This window comes from Chlamydotis macqueenii, chromosome 6 (genome assembly GCF_036417535.1).
Source record: "Chlamydotis macqueenii isolate bChlMac1 chromosome 6, bChlMac1.mat, whole genome shotgun sequence".
In the NCBI taxonomy this organism is placed as follows: Eukaryota; Metazoa; Chordata; class Aves; order Otidiformes; family Otididae; genus Chlamydotis; species Chlamydotis macqueenii.
The window spans coordinates 30131615-30147390 of record NC_141561.1 but is presented as its reverse complement, the minus strand read 5'-3'; the positions used below and the strand labels follow the sequence as shown (position 1 = coordinate 30147390).

At 38.3% G+C, this 15776-nt stretch overlaps 1 protein-coding gene across 4 annotated transcripts in view; it reads right to left on the bottom strand.

The window, feature by feature from the left end:
- HYCC2 (hyccin PI4KA lipid kinase complex subunit 2) overlaps window positions 1-15776 on the bottom strand; it is a 58855-nt gene that overhangs the window by 31358 nt on the left and 11721 nt on the right. For 3 of the 4 annotated variants that reach the window (XM_086750334.1, XM_086750336.1, XM_086750338.1), the window contains exon 3: window positions 1205-1312. The gene's annotated coding sequence lies outside the window, so the exon portion shown is untranslated. Of the gene's footprint in view, window positions 1-1204; window positions 1313-11311; window positions 11419-15776 lie in introns of all 4 variants that reach the window. The other variant, XM_086750337.1, reaches the window with a different exon arrangement.

Below are 15776 nucleotides of genomic sequence, written 5' to 3'. Positions count from 1 at the left end.
AAAAAATTTTTTACAGGACCTACAGGTTAACAGCTGCCTGAACAGAAACAAGAAACAGAAAATGTGTGAAGGGACACTGTATTTTAAGGCATACTTTGGTCACTTTCTTTTTTTTAAATAAGTTGATATTGGTATATAACAATTATATGCAACAAAGCTGTCATTCATATATATATTTTCCACATTTTTCCTAAAAGCTACAAATACCAATCAGCTTCAAAGCCCTTTTTCCCTTTTTTTTACATTAACATTTTTTTTCCTTCAATACAGTTAGCTTTTTCTGAATCCTGGGATGGGGCAGGGCAGGGGGAAGATAAACACTTCCACAACCAAATGATAACAAGATAAAGACTGCTACAATCATCTTTAATCCCATAAACACTTATGCTCATCAACCTCATATTAAATATTCTTGACGTTACTTAAGTGCTACTATTTGCAGAATTTGTTGTACAATTTATAAGAAGAGGCAGGTAAATATTAAGTGAATCATTTACTTTTTAAAATTTTCTTTCAGATGTGTTTTGAAAATTATTTAGGCTCTATCAAAAATTACAGGTTTGATATACAGGTTACATCATGGAAGTCCTATGATAAATGGCCTTTAAATAGCCAGGCTACATGATTGGAATCAGCTATTCTGGTCTCTGAAACATGCTTGTTTTAATTTCTGAAAGAAGATTTATTTTTAAGAACAGATTAGTATTTGTTAAACGGAAAATGAAGTGAAATAAGATATTATGTTGCGATGCTGGAAGTTCAACGTTAGCAACTTTGTACGAGCAGTGCTACAATATAACATTTCACATGGCCCTTGGCAGCAAGTCAATCAGAGAAGACAAGCTCCTGTGGGTGAGGAATTGCCTGAGATTTCTAAAGCATGTTTAAATACCCTAAAAGATATCAGATTCAGAAATTACATTAGATTAATTTAAATTCAAGTAACACGTGGATGACTTATTTCAGCAGAAGTGTTGAGAAATAATTATATAAAATAACACAACACAACTAAATAGACCTCTGCAAACAAAGGTTTCCAAAGACATCCTTTTCAATAGAGAGGGAAACAGGTATCAGTCATCAGAATGAGACGTGGACATAAGTTAATTTGAAACACCACAGGGCATGCTACAGAAGACGTTGAGATTTAGTTCACATTGCCTGAAAAAAAAAAAAAAAAATTACAGAAAGTGCAATATTCAACTTTACCTCTTTAAAGAAGTCAGTTTTCTAAAGGAGGAAGAGGAGGAGGAATGCAGCAGTTTTTCAGCCTGGGATGCATTTGTCAAGCCTTCAAGTACTGCCTTGTTTTCTGAAAGGTGAAAAGGAACTCTGATGGTCATGAAATAAGGAGAAATATAGTGAAGTAAAGCAAATGGTAGTGTATATAATTTTTTGACTTTACAAATTGAAGCTTATCAAATCTACTAAAGCATATCTGGGTCCTTCTGTAACAAAGCAATTTACCACTAAAAAAATAAAAAATAATTTAAAAAAAGGCACCATGTTTTAGCAGGGGGAAGAAGGGAAGAATCATCTTCACCCAAAAAGGTTTTGTCACCTATGTGGAAAACCCTTATGTATTAGTGATGCACAGTCCTACAAGCACACAAGAAAGGAAAACTGAAGCACTATTTCTTACAAAGAATAGTGCAAGAAAGATGCAAGATCAAATAAAAGAGTAATACTTTTATAAAATGTGAGGTGAATCAATACTCTGACTTTGCAGAGCATAAACCTCTTAAATTGAATATATTAAAGACTCTTCTATTGTTCTTAATACATATTCCTTATAGAGCCGAAATTTCAACGACATTGCAAAAATCATGCATTAAACTAAATTTCACTTTTCACTGCAGGATCCCTTCATGCTGAGCATGAGATAAACAACACACAAATGAGCCCAGTCTACGTAAACGAGAGGATTTCAGTATTTGGAGACCTCTAACAGGAAACTGAAGTGTACGAACAATGGGTATATTCCATTCCATACTGCTTATTCAATTAATTACTTTTCCAAATTACTGAATTACTAAAAGGTTCCGCTTTTGTCTTCCCCTCCTCTGTGCTAATTAGAGATAGGATAACAGAAGGTACCATCTATTTCAGGCTACACTGCAAGTGAAAGCTCTTATCACAAGATAGTATAAACAAACCAACTTCCTCCATGAATTTTCTAAAATAAACTGGTTTTTTTTTAAAAAAAAAATGGAATTCCTTGCAGAAATCTTAAATAATACAATTCAAAATGAATGAAATGAAAATCCTCCTCTTCTTTCTCTGACACTACCTGAGGGGTTGGGGGGGGGGGGGAAACAAAAAAAACCCAACCCCCCCCCCCCAAAAAAACCAAAAAAAACCACACAACAAATTTCTACCCTATAGGTACACTGTAAATAATCACATACAGACTTTTAAATATGCACAGGAGACCTGAAAGACAAATATATATATATATATATATATACATATGTGTGTGTGTGTGTGTATTTAACTTATTATCAGTTGTTTCTTGTCATTATCAGGCACACATCTTCAAGACAGAATATCAGGTCTGTAAGACTTGATTTAGGACTTCTAGAAGCTCCCCAAGTTTTACAACATGCTAGAAACAACCTTTACATCCAGATATGATATCCGATATACACTGCTCTCTAGATATGTCATGGAGTCTCAACTAGCTCTAAGTTACTACACTTGCTACCTAGAGGTTCAGTTGTACCTAACCTGCTATCCCTAGTGTCAAAACCAAAGATAGAGATCCTGGAAGTTCACCAGGTGCGTCTTTTCAGATCTACATTAAGTTAGACATCATTTTTTCCTGGATAGGAACTTGAGTTATTTTAGCCCCAAAGCAAGAATCACTGTTACATACCAGCAAAATCAGACAAGGGAATTTCTATTTTTGTAGTTTTCCCCACAAAAGGGCTAAGCAGATGCAGATGTGCATAGACCTGGTTGGAGAATCAGGCTGTTACAGTTAAAAATTTTTCATTCACTTGTCAGTTTGCTTACAAACCAAATCTGCAGGTTTTCTAAAACTAAATTTAATCAGAAGATAATTAAAAAAAAAAAAAAAAAACCACAAAACATTGCATCACAGGGGTGCAAGGGTTCAAACTTGCATGTTTAGACAAACTTCTATGTTTAGACATACAGAATAATTGTTAAGATTCCTTAAATATCGAACAAGCAAGCAGGTTTAAATTCAGACTAAAGCACGGAACACAAAACCTATTTTAACAATGAGTGACTGTTGGGAACAGAGTTACTCATTGTTAAAATCAAATATAAAAATCAATTACTGAAAGGCTTCCCCAAAAAAAGCATTTCAAATAACAATTAAAAGAGAGTGTGCTCCTAAACTTACTCATTTGCCATAAAGTGGCAGAATATGAGACATAAGGCTGTTAAATCATTAGACCTGGAATATTTATGCTTAATATTAAAGCTACAATACTCTGTTCTCAAAGGAAGTCACAGTCTTGCATTGCGCATTTGTCAATTACAGTTGAGATCTAAACAGAATTTTACAAGGGAAAGCACTCTCCTAGCTCATGCTATGCACATACACAAAAAAAGGATGAAATAAGGAGTTAACTCCTGACATTAACACATGAGCTGCCTAGACATTTAACAACTTAAGTTCCATTGGGATATATGAGATAACACTTCACAACTTTAACTTTCGAGGTATACTTACGATGACAGTTTGGGGAGGATTAGACTAGTTACAAGATCTTTATAAACCATGAGACGATGAAACTGAAGTTACCAAGAGTGAAATCCCGTGTGATTATCTTTAAATTACCTTTTTTTTGCTTACCTAGAAATAGATTATAATTTTAAATATACTTTTCATATAATTCACCATTCTCTATATTATCATCTTCAAAAATATCATTCTGAAATAATATATTATTACAATAATATATTATCAAAACAATGAAACACAAAACTAATAACTACCCAAGAACTTTTGACTTCTACAGTAACAGACAAGAAAAGGGGTTTAATCAACTTCTCTCATCAGAGAGTATGTTTTTCACTTACATTTAGAGTAAAACCATACTGACTAAATGCAGACTGGTAAATAATAATGTATTTAAACCACTAACCAAGATCAATTTGCAACAGCAAAATGATTACCCAAATAATCAGAGCCAATGGCACTCGCTATATAGATGTACCAACTATTACAGTGAGGATTAAAATGAAAAAAAAAAAAAAAAAGTGCTGTCAATCAGTTATTAATAATTGTTGGCATTTAAGAAGATATGACCATTCAAGTAAACAGACTTTTCTTGTTGGTGGTTTGTATTTTATTTGGAGTGTTTGTTTGTTTGTTTGAAAGAAGCCTGGATTTTATACTCGCTTCAAAATACATTGGGGAGGTTACATAAATGGGACATGCACTTCAAGAATGAGTCAATTTTTTTTTAGAATAGAATCATAGAATGGTTAAGGTTGGAAGGGACCTTCAAAGGCCATCTAGTCCAACCCCCCTGCAAGGAGCAGGGACATCTGCAACCAGATCAGGTTGCCCAGAGCCTCCTCCAACCCGGCCTTTAGTAATTACATAAAAGATGTCACGATGTATATAATGTAACTGAGTCCTAGCTGCATGGTAAATAACAGTATTATATATCTTTACCTCCAAGGCTATGGCAAGACTATTTTGCAATTAAAACCGGGACTATCGCAAGAAAAACAAATATTCAAGCTGTATGATCTCTTTCCACTGCCACTGATGCAAGAGAACATTACTGGCTGACAGTAGGTGTAAAAGAACAGAAAACTCAATTATCAATATAGCTACATATACACACCTCTCATACCTGCAATTCATTACTGAACATAGAATGAACTGTATTTAAAGAAAGATTTTTCCATGCTACTTCTGTAAAAAAGTAGCATGGAAAGCATCAAGAATGCATCCTTACTCTGAACTAAATCTACATTCAATTCCTTTGATCCACAAGGTTCCTAGCTCTGTAACAAGAGCATCTTCATTTAATATAATTAACACTCTGGGAAGAAGAACAGATAAAAGACAACATGGGATAAGGTGGTCAGAACTACACAGGAAAAATGCTTCCCCACCACACACATTAGCAAGACTGGTGAACTCTGGAAAAAGGAAATGGGGCAACACTCTTGACAAATGCAGATAACAAAAAAAACAATTTGAAGTTCTAATGATAAGCCACTCCTGAATGCAGAGGTTTAAAAGACCAAATGGAAAAAGACTGGGTAATACATTCAATAACCTAATGAAAACACCCGCCCAGGAATGTATCAGCAGTTAGAAAAGAAACCAAGATGTCTGACCACACAGAAATGGTACAAACTAAATCTGAAAACACGTAAGTAGAGTATACAAAATTGATAATATGTTCTTATTTGAAATACTGGCCTACATTTGATTCAGAAAAGTGCTTAAGGGGCAGTTAATGACAAAGATCATAAAAAAAACTCAACTTCTAACCTGGATATGGGAATAATTTTCAAAACTGAAAAAAAAAAGAACTCTGTCTTAGAAGGACATGGAATTAAGTGGTAGAGAGGTAGAATGGCTTTTTTAACAGAGTAACACAAAACAAAACATTGAAATGTAACAAGGTAGAAATTTTAGACTGCTGTGATGGTTTAGCCCAAATCACCACACAGCTTCTCGCTCACTCTCCCCCTCCCCAGGGGGATGGGGGAGAGAATTGGGAAGGAAGGAGAACTCGTGGGTTGAGATGAAGACAATTTACTAAAATAAAAGGAAAAACTACAATAATAACAGAATATAAGGATATTAAAAATATACAAAGTGAACAATATGTGTTTTCTCACCACCCGATGTCCCAATGACCGATACAGCCCGTCCCGAGCAGCGATCACGGAAACAAACCCGAGCAGCAAGCAAAGGAGCAAAAGGGAGCCAGCAAGGTAGGGGGAACGATGCCAGCAAAAACAAGCAGGAAGGATGGATGCCAGGAAGGCAGATACCCACCCTCGCCTGCCCCCACTTATATACTGAGCATGACGTTTATGGCATGGAATACTCTCTTTGGCCAGTTTGGATCAATTATGCTGTCTGTCTTTCTCCCAGCTTCCTGCATCTGCAAATTAGCGAGACTTGGAAAGCAGGACGGTGTCCTTGGTCTCATTCACAACAACTGGTATCATCAGGGTGTTTATGAACATTCTTCACACACAAAATCCAAAACATACCAGCTACTGAGAGGAAAAATTAACTCCATCCCTGCCAAAACCAGGACAGTATCCACCCCTTATTCCATACCATCTACGTCATGCATATACATATACACACACACAGATGTAACTCCTTCAATCTATGGGCTATCCCTCCAAAGTCTGTTGAGTTCATTTAGTCCATGACTTTGGGTTCCATATGTCATACAGTCTTTCAGGACAAGAGATGGTATGTAGCATGGGACTGTTGCATGCTGCATCTGGAACTCGCAGTTGGTACATCTGGCATGGCTGGTGTATCATGTCCATGGTCTGCAAATTGAAGATGTTGATCTTGAGGGAATTGTTGGGCGCCAGTTCCTGTTCCATCATCGTTGCATCTCTCTTGGTTTTATTGAAACTCATTCTTCACTGATCAGGGTGTTCTTGCTGCAATACCTTTGATATGACATATAAGAACTATGGAAATGCTTATATACAGTTCAAATTATTGGCTGTTCTCACCTAAAATCAGATCTCCTTGAGGTACACATCGGACTTCCCCATCCTCCCGCATCACCCACCAAGTACATCCAGGTCCCTGAGCAAAAGCAATCCCTCGGGTGGGTTTGCCTTTGCCCAGGGGAGGAATAACCCAGACCGTCTTTCCTAACATATTCCTTAGATGCACTACAGGGACTTTATCACCCTCTACAATATGTAACAGTTCTGACTGGGCAGGGCCAGCTCGATTGGTGGATCCCCGAGTGTTAACTAACCAGGTAGCTTTTCCTAAATGTTTATCCCAATTTTTGAAGGTCCCACCACCCATTGCTTTCAGTGTAGTTTTCAGCAGTCCATTGTACCGTTCAATCTTTCCAGAGGCTGGTGCGTGATAGGGGATGTGGTATACCCACTCGATGCCATGCTCTTTGGCCCAGGTATCTATGAGATTGTTTCGGAAATGAGTCCCGTTGTCTGACTCAATTCTTTCTGGAGTACCATGTCGCCAGAGAACTTGCTTCTCAAGGCCCAAGATGGTGTTTCGGGCAGTGGCATGGGGTACAGGATAGGTCTCTAGCCACCCAGTGGTGGCTTCCACCATTGTAAGCACATGGCGCTTACCTTGACGGGTTTGTGGGAGTGTGATGTAATCAATTTGCCAGGCCTCTCCATACTTATACTTCAGCCATCGTTCCCCATACCAAAGAGGCTTTAACCGCTTGGCCTGCTTAATTGCAGCACATGTTTCACATTCATGGATAACCTGTGCAATGGTATCCATGGTCAAGTCCACCCCTCGATCACGAGCCCATTTGTATGTTGCATCTCTACCTTGATGGCCCGAGGTGTCATGAGCCCACCGAGCTAAAAATAGTTCACTTCTGTGTTGCCAGTCTAGGTCCACTTGGGAAACTTTAATCTTAGCAGCCTGATCCACCCTGTGGTTATTTTGGTGTTCTTCTGTGGCTCGACTCTTGGGTATGTGGGCATCTATGTGACGTACTTTTACAACGAGATTCTCTAACCGGGCAGCAGTTTTCCGGGGAGAACCTCTATTTGCAAATGTTTTTCCCCGCAGCTCACGTACCCGTGCCTCTAGGTCTGAGGTAGGTTTCCCATCCCACTTTCTCATGTCCTCTCCTTGGTCACGCAAGGTAAACCACAGGATACCTCGCCGTGTGTACCGTCTCTCTTGAGCAGGGAAACGTTTACTCCTAATAGCTGAAATACTGCTCTGTATGGGCGGGGAGTAGGACCTATCCTCTTTTAACTGCTGGACCTCCCGAGACAGTTTCTCCACAGCTGAGACGAGGGAAGAAGAGAGAGTGTCTTCATATTGCCGGAGCTGAGTAGCCAATTCATCTATTGTTGGTCCCTCTCCCTCTTTCCAGAGCATAATTGCCAATGAATTGGCATACGATGATGGTACACTCCGTAGAAATTTCCGCCACATGAGCCGTGTGCACCGGACTTCATCTGGATCTTGGGGTGACTCCTCGCTGTCTAGGTCACTATAAATGGCTTCCAGCACAGCTAATTCCCTTAGGTACTGGATACCTCTCTCTATAGTGGTCCACTTGCCTGGATGATAAGTAATATCTTCCTTGAAGGGATATCTTTCCTTCATACTTGACAGGAGCCGCCTCCAGAGGCTGAGAGCTTGTGCACCTCTTCCAATTACTTTGTCAATGCCTGCTTCCCTAGAAAGGGATCCCAGCTGTTTAGCTTCCTTACCTTCTAATTCCAGGCTACTGGCCCCATTATCCCAGCATCGAAGCAACCAGGTGAGAAAGTGCTCGCCTGGACGGCGGCCAAAATCTTTTCGTATGTCTCGCAACTCATTCAGGGATAAGGATCGGGTGGTTTCAGTCTCATTTATGAGTTCCTCTCTCATGAGTTCCTCTCTCATGAGTTCCTCTTCTTCTTCCTCTGTTCGTGATGGTCCTGGTTTTCCCTCATCCCTTACTAAACGAGCTGACTTTCGCTTCCAAGATTTCTTCTTCTGTACAGGGGCGACTGATACTGACACAGGTTGGTTCTCTGATTCGGCTGCAGTGCCAGTAGCTAGAGTTGGAGTAGCCGCAGTGCCTGTCATTGGGGCTGGAGTAGCCACAGGGCCGGTAGCCAGGGCTGGAGCAGCTGCAGTGCCGGTAGCCGGGGCTGGAGCAGCCGCAGGGCCGGTAGCCGGGGCTGGTGTAGCCACAGTGCCGGTAGCTGGGGCTGGAGCAGCTGCAGGGCCGGTAGCCGGGGCTGGAGTAGCCGCAGGGCCGGCAGCCGGGGCTGGAGTAGCCAGGGTATCGGTCAGTTGATTTTTTCTCCCTTCTTCCTGAGGGTGCTGCACGTTAAGCAGTGTTTGGTAGATACTAGCCAGTGCCCAGCACAAAGCGGTAAGCTTTGCCTCTTTAGAATAGCTATGGCATTTTTCTTTCAAATATTCGATCACTTCATCTGGATTCTGTAGTTGTTCGGGAGTGAAGTTCCAGACCATTGGAGGTGAGAAGTTTTCTAGGTACCTGCCTGTCTTCTCCCACATACCATGCCACCCCTGCCCCTCCAACCTCAAGGTAGATCTCCGGGTGAATTTTGTAAATAATTGTTTAATCCTAAACAACATCTGAAACCCATTTAGGACACAGAGCAATAGGAGTATGCTGGCTTGCACATCCCAAGGATATTCCAAATTCTCGAGAGCTGATGTGACTCGCTCAAAAGAAAAAGGGAAGGTAAAGGAGTATGGGAAGGTACCCTCCTCTGACTTCCCCATAGATTGGTTCTCCGGGGAGAAAAAGAAAAATGTGTGATTATTAATAATTCTTACCAAATGGCATCCAAAGTACGGAGTTGCCAGCAATGCCGAAAACAAGGACCAGATTAGTTTAATGACCAGTGATGATACCATATCATAAGCCAGTAGTGCCCAGTAAATCAAAATGAGAATTCTCATCCATTTCCGAGAAGTGATAAACAGCACCAAAGGAAATATGTGATGCAACTTAGGAGAGACATAACACAACCATGTGAACACGTAGTACAACATTGTGACCAGGGATTCAAACAAAATAATGAGCACTTGTAACAACTTTAACACACTCTAGTCAGATCTGTCCTTACCTCAACCCTTCGAGCCCCACGTTGGGCGCCAGAATGACTGTGATGGTTTAGCCCAAATCACCACACAGCTTCTCGCTCACTCTCCCCCTCCCCAGGGGGATGGGGGAGAGAATTGGGAAGGAAGGAGAACTCGTGGGTTGAGATGAAGACAATTTACTAAAATAAAAGGAAAAACTACAATAATAACAGAATATAAGGATATTAAAAATATACAAAGTGAACAATATGTGTTTTCTCACCACCCGATGTCCCAATGACCGATACAGCCCGTCCCGAGCAGCGATCACGGAAACAAACCCGAGCAGCAAGCAAAGGAGCAAAAGGGAGCCAGCAAGGTAGGGGGAACGATGCCAGCAAAAACAAGCAGGAAGGATGGATGCCAGGAAGGCAGATACCCACCCTCGCCTGCCCCCACTTATATACTGAGCATGACGTTTATGGCATGGAATACTCTCTTTGGCCAGTTTGGATCAATTATGCTGTCTGTCTTTCTCCCAGCTTCCTGCATCTGCAAATTAGCGAGACTTGGAAAGCAGGACGGTGTCCTTGGTCTCATTCACAACAACTGGTATCATCAGGGTGTTTATGAACATTCTTCACACACAAAATCCAAAACATACCAGCTACTGAGAGGAAAAATTAACTCCATCCCTGCCAAAACCAGGACAACTGCAAACAGTATACTATTTCTCAAAGTGTATGAGTAGGACTCAAAATAACAAGAGGGCAATAAGAAGATATTTTAGATAAATACTATAATATTTGTTTTATATAATTACTTCTTTTGTAGAACAAGAAGAGTAAAGGAGAAAACTTAATGATGGTGTAAGCTAGCACTTAACTGATGCGCTTTACAAAAAAAACTTCTCCTCAGAGCATCTCTCCTTCCTTTTTTATAATAAACTTATAAATACCATTGTGATTCCCTTCTATCCATCTACATAAGTGTTTATTAAATATGACTGTAACAGAATAATAATTTATATAAGCTGACATTTTGGTAAGGATATAAAAAATAAATTTAAAAACTGTTGTTCTCAACAAATCAGAACTACAACTGCAACTTAGCATTAGAAACAGGTACAAGCATTCTGCCAGAACTCTCTTGGTCGTACAGCTCCATTGCACAGACAAACAGAAACTTCTACAAGGTACAAAACTGACAAATGCAGAAAGAAACAAAACATTCTCAGTTATTAATTTTAATCATAAGCTCAAGCATTCTCTTTAACAGAAAGAGCGCCCTCTTCAACTCCAGTTCTTAGGTAATTTAATTGCAAGCTTAAGCAGACAGACATGCATTCCAATTTTATAATATAAATGCTGACGTATTCTGTATGTGGGATGTAGGTTGCCAGCCTTATTAGACAAGCCTTAGTCATGAAAAACAACTTGGATAAGATATTTCTTCCCTGCCCATTCTGACTCACTAGTAATAACCAGGCTAAAAAACTTTCTTTTTGGATACTGGAAACAAAGAAAGTTATGTGAAAATGATGGAAGAAAGCCTTACCACAATGAAGTCAAAGACGATTCGCAATACTCCTGTAAATTTTCGTGGTACCATACTTGCACAGTGAGCTCCAATTACTATCAAAAAGGTTGCATCAATTCCAGCTGCTGCCAAAAAAAAAAAAGGAGCAAAGAAAGGACACAGCCCATCTGTTCCAAAAAGCCTCCTCTAAGTCATTTTAACACCTAAATTATACTCTGTGCCTTTTCAAGCACCAGAAAGCTCAACTTCCAAACCTTCTATCTTTCTACAATTTCTACACTGAAACTGTGCTTTGCAGACACAAAATTGCTGAAGACAAGCAATTAGGGCAGTGCAAATGAAAATACAACACTGAAAATAGACACTTTATAACAGAGTTTAAAAAATTATTTAAAAGCTGATGTTTTCATTGTATTGCATAGAGTAGTTGTAGAGAGCTATGAAAGTCAGGGGACTCTAGAGAAAAATTTAAGTCCGGTTCGCCTCACAGAATCCAAGAACCTGAATAAAACACAATTGTACACTGGTAGCTAAATCCCTCTCTTAGGAGTTCATGCAATCAATGAAGCAGAAAAGAGAATAATTAAGATGACTAAGAATGTGGAAGCAGATATTTATCTTCTATATATGAAGAAAGTACTCCTCTACTTTACTTACAGGATTTGGGAAATGATAAGATAATAAAGAAATTATCCTGCAGTATTAAATACAGCAAAACACATGTTAATTATTCTATTATAAAGATTCTACATACTTAAAAATATATATACACACACATACGTAGGTTAGCCATAGAAATGTTACCTTATTCTCTCAGCACCAGTTTCCTTAGAAACAACTTCACGTAGTCATCCTACACTAAAACTAAAACATTCTCTTGTTAGGATCCTGTGTGATAACCCATCCTACGCTAAACAATACAGGCTCATCCTCTCTTTGCGTCAGTTAATATAAAATAACTCTTCTTTATATTAGTTTGTTTGCAATTCATTAATTTCTTTACTTAGGAAAACACTTCCATGCAAATTACTTTCCGTGTAACCCTACCTTTCCCAAACACCTTCTTGGTTCACAGTTTTGGTTCATGAAGTAAATTAAATCTAGAAAGACTTAACTAAAGATAGAAAGTGCATGGTAAAAATGGAGCCTAAACAACAACAACAAAAAAATCTAACAGCAAAATAACACTTGCAAAAACACAGTTAAGGGATGCTCAGTGCTAAGTACTAAAAATGAACAGGGACAAGCTAGGAGAAATCTTGAAACAGAATTTCTGTGGGAACAAAACCAAACCAAAACAACAACAAAAAAAACATACCACCAAAAAACCTTCAACACACACTTTGGAATAGGACTGCAACTATTACACTGGGAAAGACCACTATGGTGCCTGCAAAGGAAAAACACATGCAGAAACAGTTCTAGAAATATGAACTGTAGATTCTAAGGAGCTTCCCATTTTTGAGCTGTAAAATCCTCACTTGATAGAAATAAATGTCTGTTACATTGTGACAACAGCCATTAAAAAAAAAAAAATTAAGTTCTCTATCAATTCCAGACCAATAAAATATCAATACCTATTTCTTGCTGCAGTATCTGCTACCAACTGTAATTCACACAAACTGGAATTTAGCTTACATATTCATTAATTAATTTACCTAACCTCCTTTCTTCTACCCTAAGTATTCCCAAACGGATCTAACCTAAAGGATCCTTTGCTGAAAGTAATAAAATCCCTCACTCTAATCTTTTCAACTTCCAGATGGTAAAGCCTTCAGCTCCAGGAAGTAGAGTGTAAGTAAATGAAGCTGAGGTGGCAGATTTCCTCCCCCCATCTTACACATCCACAAACTCTTAAATGAATGGAATCTTCTTTGTCTGAATTTACTTCACTTATACCTAAAATTATGTCACATTGCTGATTTTTTTTACTGATACAGTAAGAATACAGTGTTCCAACATGAACTTTCAAAATGCCTGAGTTAAAAGTCCATGAGCACTAGGACTTATTCCTTTATTGCATGATGCCATAAATTTCACATGTGTGATTCAGATGTATAATTCACATTTAAGATGTACGGTTTTCATGGATAAAATTAATTCTGATTGATATTCTGGTCTTGCTTTTCCAGTACAAGTTTTCAGACTTTAAAAAGCAAATGGAACAACAAATACAGTTACATGAAACATCACTGATCTCACCACCATTCTTCAAGACAACTTCAGAACAGCACAGATCTCTTCTGTTTCACCTAATGGAATATCCAAGGCAGCAGAGTGCTGCACACAAAACATGACAAGGACTTAAACCACACACAGAGGCTGCTTGATGTTCACAGATAAAGCAGAGTAGCATCAAGAATCCAGAAACATAAGGTCTTCTTCGACTTTCAGAGTCAAAACCGCTCAGACTGTAGCTGCCTTTATTACTTTCAAATGTTACTTTACAGGAAACAACTTTTCTTCCAAATCACGCATCGCAGCATTATTTCAGTGTCAATCATTTCCAATCTCAGACTTGTTTTCTGAAAGTTAGAAAGGAGTTTTAAGAACTGCAAAGAACGATCTCACAAAATGAGAAGAAAAAACACCGTTATTTTATATTGAGATTACACAGATAGTACAAGTCAGAGCTTCCTGAGAGAAGTAACACATGTTCCTGACCATCTTAATTCTATACAACATGATTAAGAGAGCTACCTTAACATCAACTATCCACATAGTTGACCCAGTTGATTAAGGTGACTGTGCTATAAAAACTGATGCTCATGACCAACCCTACTAACTTCACTAGGATTCCTCCAAACCGAGAAACTACATGGCCTTCGTTGGACTCTCTCCTTCACAGAAAACAATGCCTTTAACAAAAGCGCAACTCTTTTTAATTACATTATTAGAAGCTCTCACGAAGTTCTGAAACTCAGCTTACTGTAATTGGCATTCTGTGGCCTATCATACAGAAGTATATGCTACTTTTCTGTGAAATAACTGTATGGGAATTAAAACATTAGTAACATTAAAACATTAGTAAATGTAAACTAGTGCAACAACTACCTTAGTTTCCCCTTTTGTCTTGGTATGAGTTTAATAATTAATCTTCACTATTGAATAGTTAAACACAACGCAGATTGTTTACATAGTCATTATTCTTATACTGTTAAGCCAACATTAGAACAGAATAGAGACTGACCAGTCATAAGGAAGGACTAGTTAATATTTCAGTGTGAAGTGGTTAATTTTTAATATATATTTTTAAATAGTGAGGAGGACTAAGTTACTAACATATGTAAAGGTGTTTCTTGCGGGGGGGGGCAGTGTTTGGTTGGTTTGGGGGTTTTTTAATCTGAAAAGCAAACTCTTTTTTTCTAGGGCAAAATTCTGCATATAATCTCTTCAGGAACGTAATGTAAACCCAGGACAAAAAAAAAAATTAAGTCAACCAGATCTTTCATGTAACCTGTTAGGCAAGACTTTCCACAACGCTTGTAATTTATCTAAGCTATAGATCAGCATGAAAAAATTAAAAAAAAAAAAAAAAAAAAAAAACCACACAAAAAAACCCACAAACAAACAAAAAAAAAACCCAACCACACACAATCAAAAAACAGCCTTCCACAGGTATAGCCCTATTCCTCCCCTTAGACGCTGTGGAAACAAGAGCGAGATATTAAATTCATAATACTATTTTTATGCATATTTTCTACTCATAGCCTGAACAAAATTAAAAGTTATTTTTGTCAAATACTGCCCTAACATATACTCAGAAAGTAAGTGTCTTTCAAGATTATGAAAAATTACAGATTTAACAGGTAGCATTAATAACCCACGCAGTTAGCTTCATGGGTACCCTTCCTCCCATTTGCTTGGTGTGGAAGGAGGAATGGAATTTACTTATACGTGGTCAATTCTACAGTGTTCTAGGTTTTCAGACATATTTTCTTGCACTCAAAAAAATAACAGCAGAAATTCTCATTAAGGACTCAATCTTCTAAACTCCAGCCATTTTTACATAACCTCACCCATACACAGACAAACTCTGAGGTTTTGTTCGTAATACTAAATAGTTTCCCTGCTAAAAAACAAACTTCAAAAGCAGTTGGTAAACAGCGTTTCTCCTTCCCTCAAATATCCTGAGTAAATTTACCCTTGGAAAAAGACCAGAGTTGGCCTTATATGCAAACATGTCAAAGAGTTATACTACTGCTTTTTGCAACATTAATCTTCTTCAGCAAATTCTATGTATTACATCTATATGAAATACAAATACATCCACACAAACTATACTAAACTTAAACAGTTTCCTTACTCTTTTACAGATAAGTCACACTACCCATCTAGGTAACGTTTATGTTCTTATGCTATTTTTTTATTAATTATATTGGCAATACAGCAAATTCAGTTAATTCTCTTCACAATAATTTTTAATCAAAGCTTGAGTTTAATTAAACTGCCTATTAAAAGTGTCACTCTCCTGTTTCCCTAC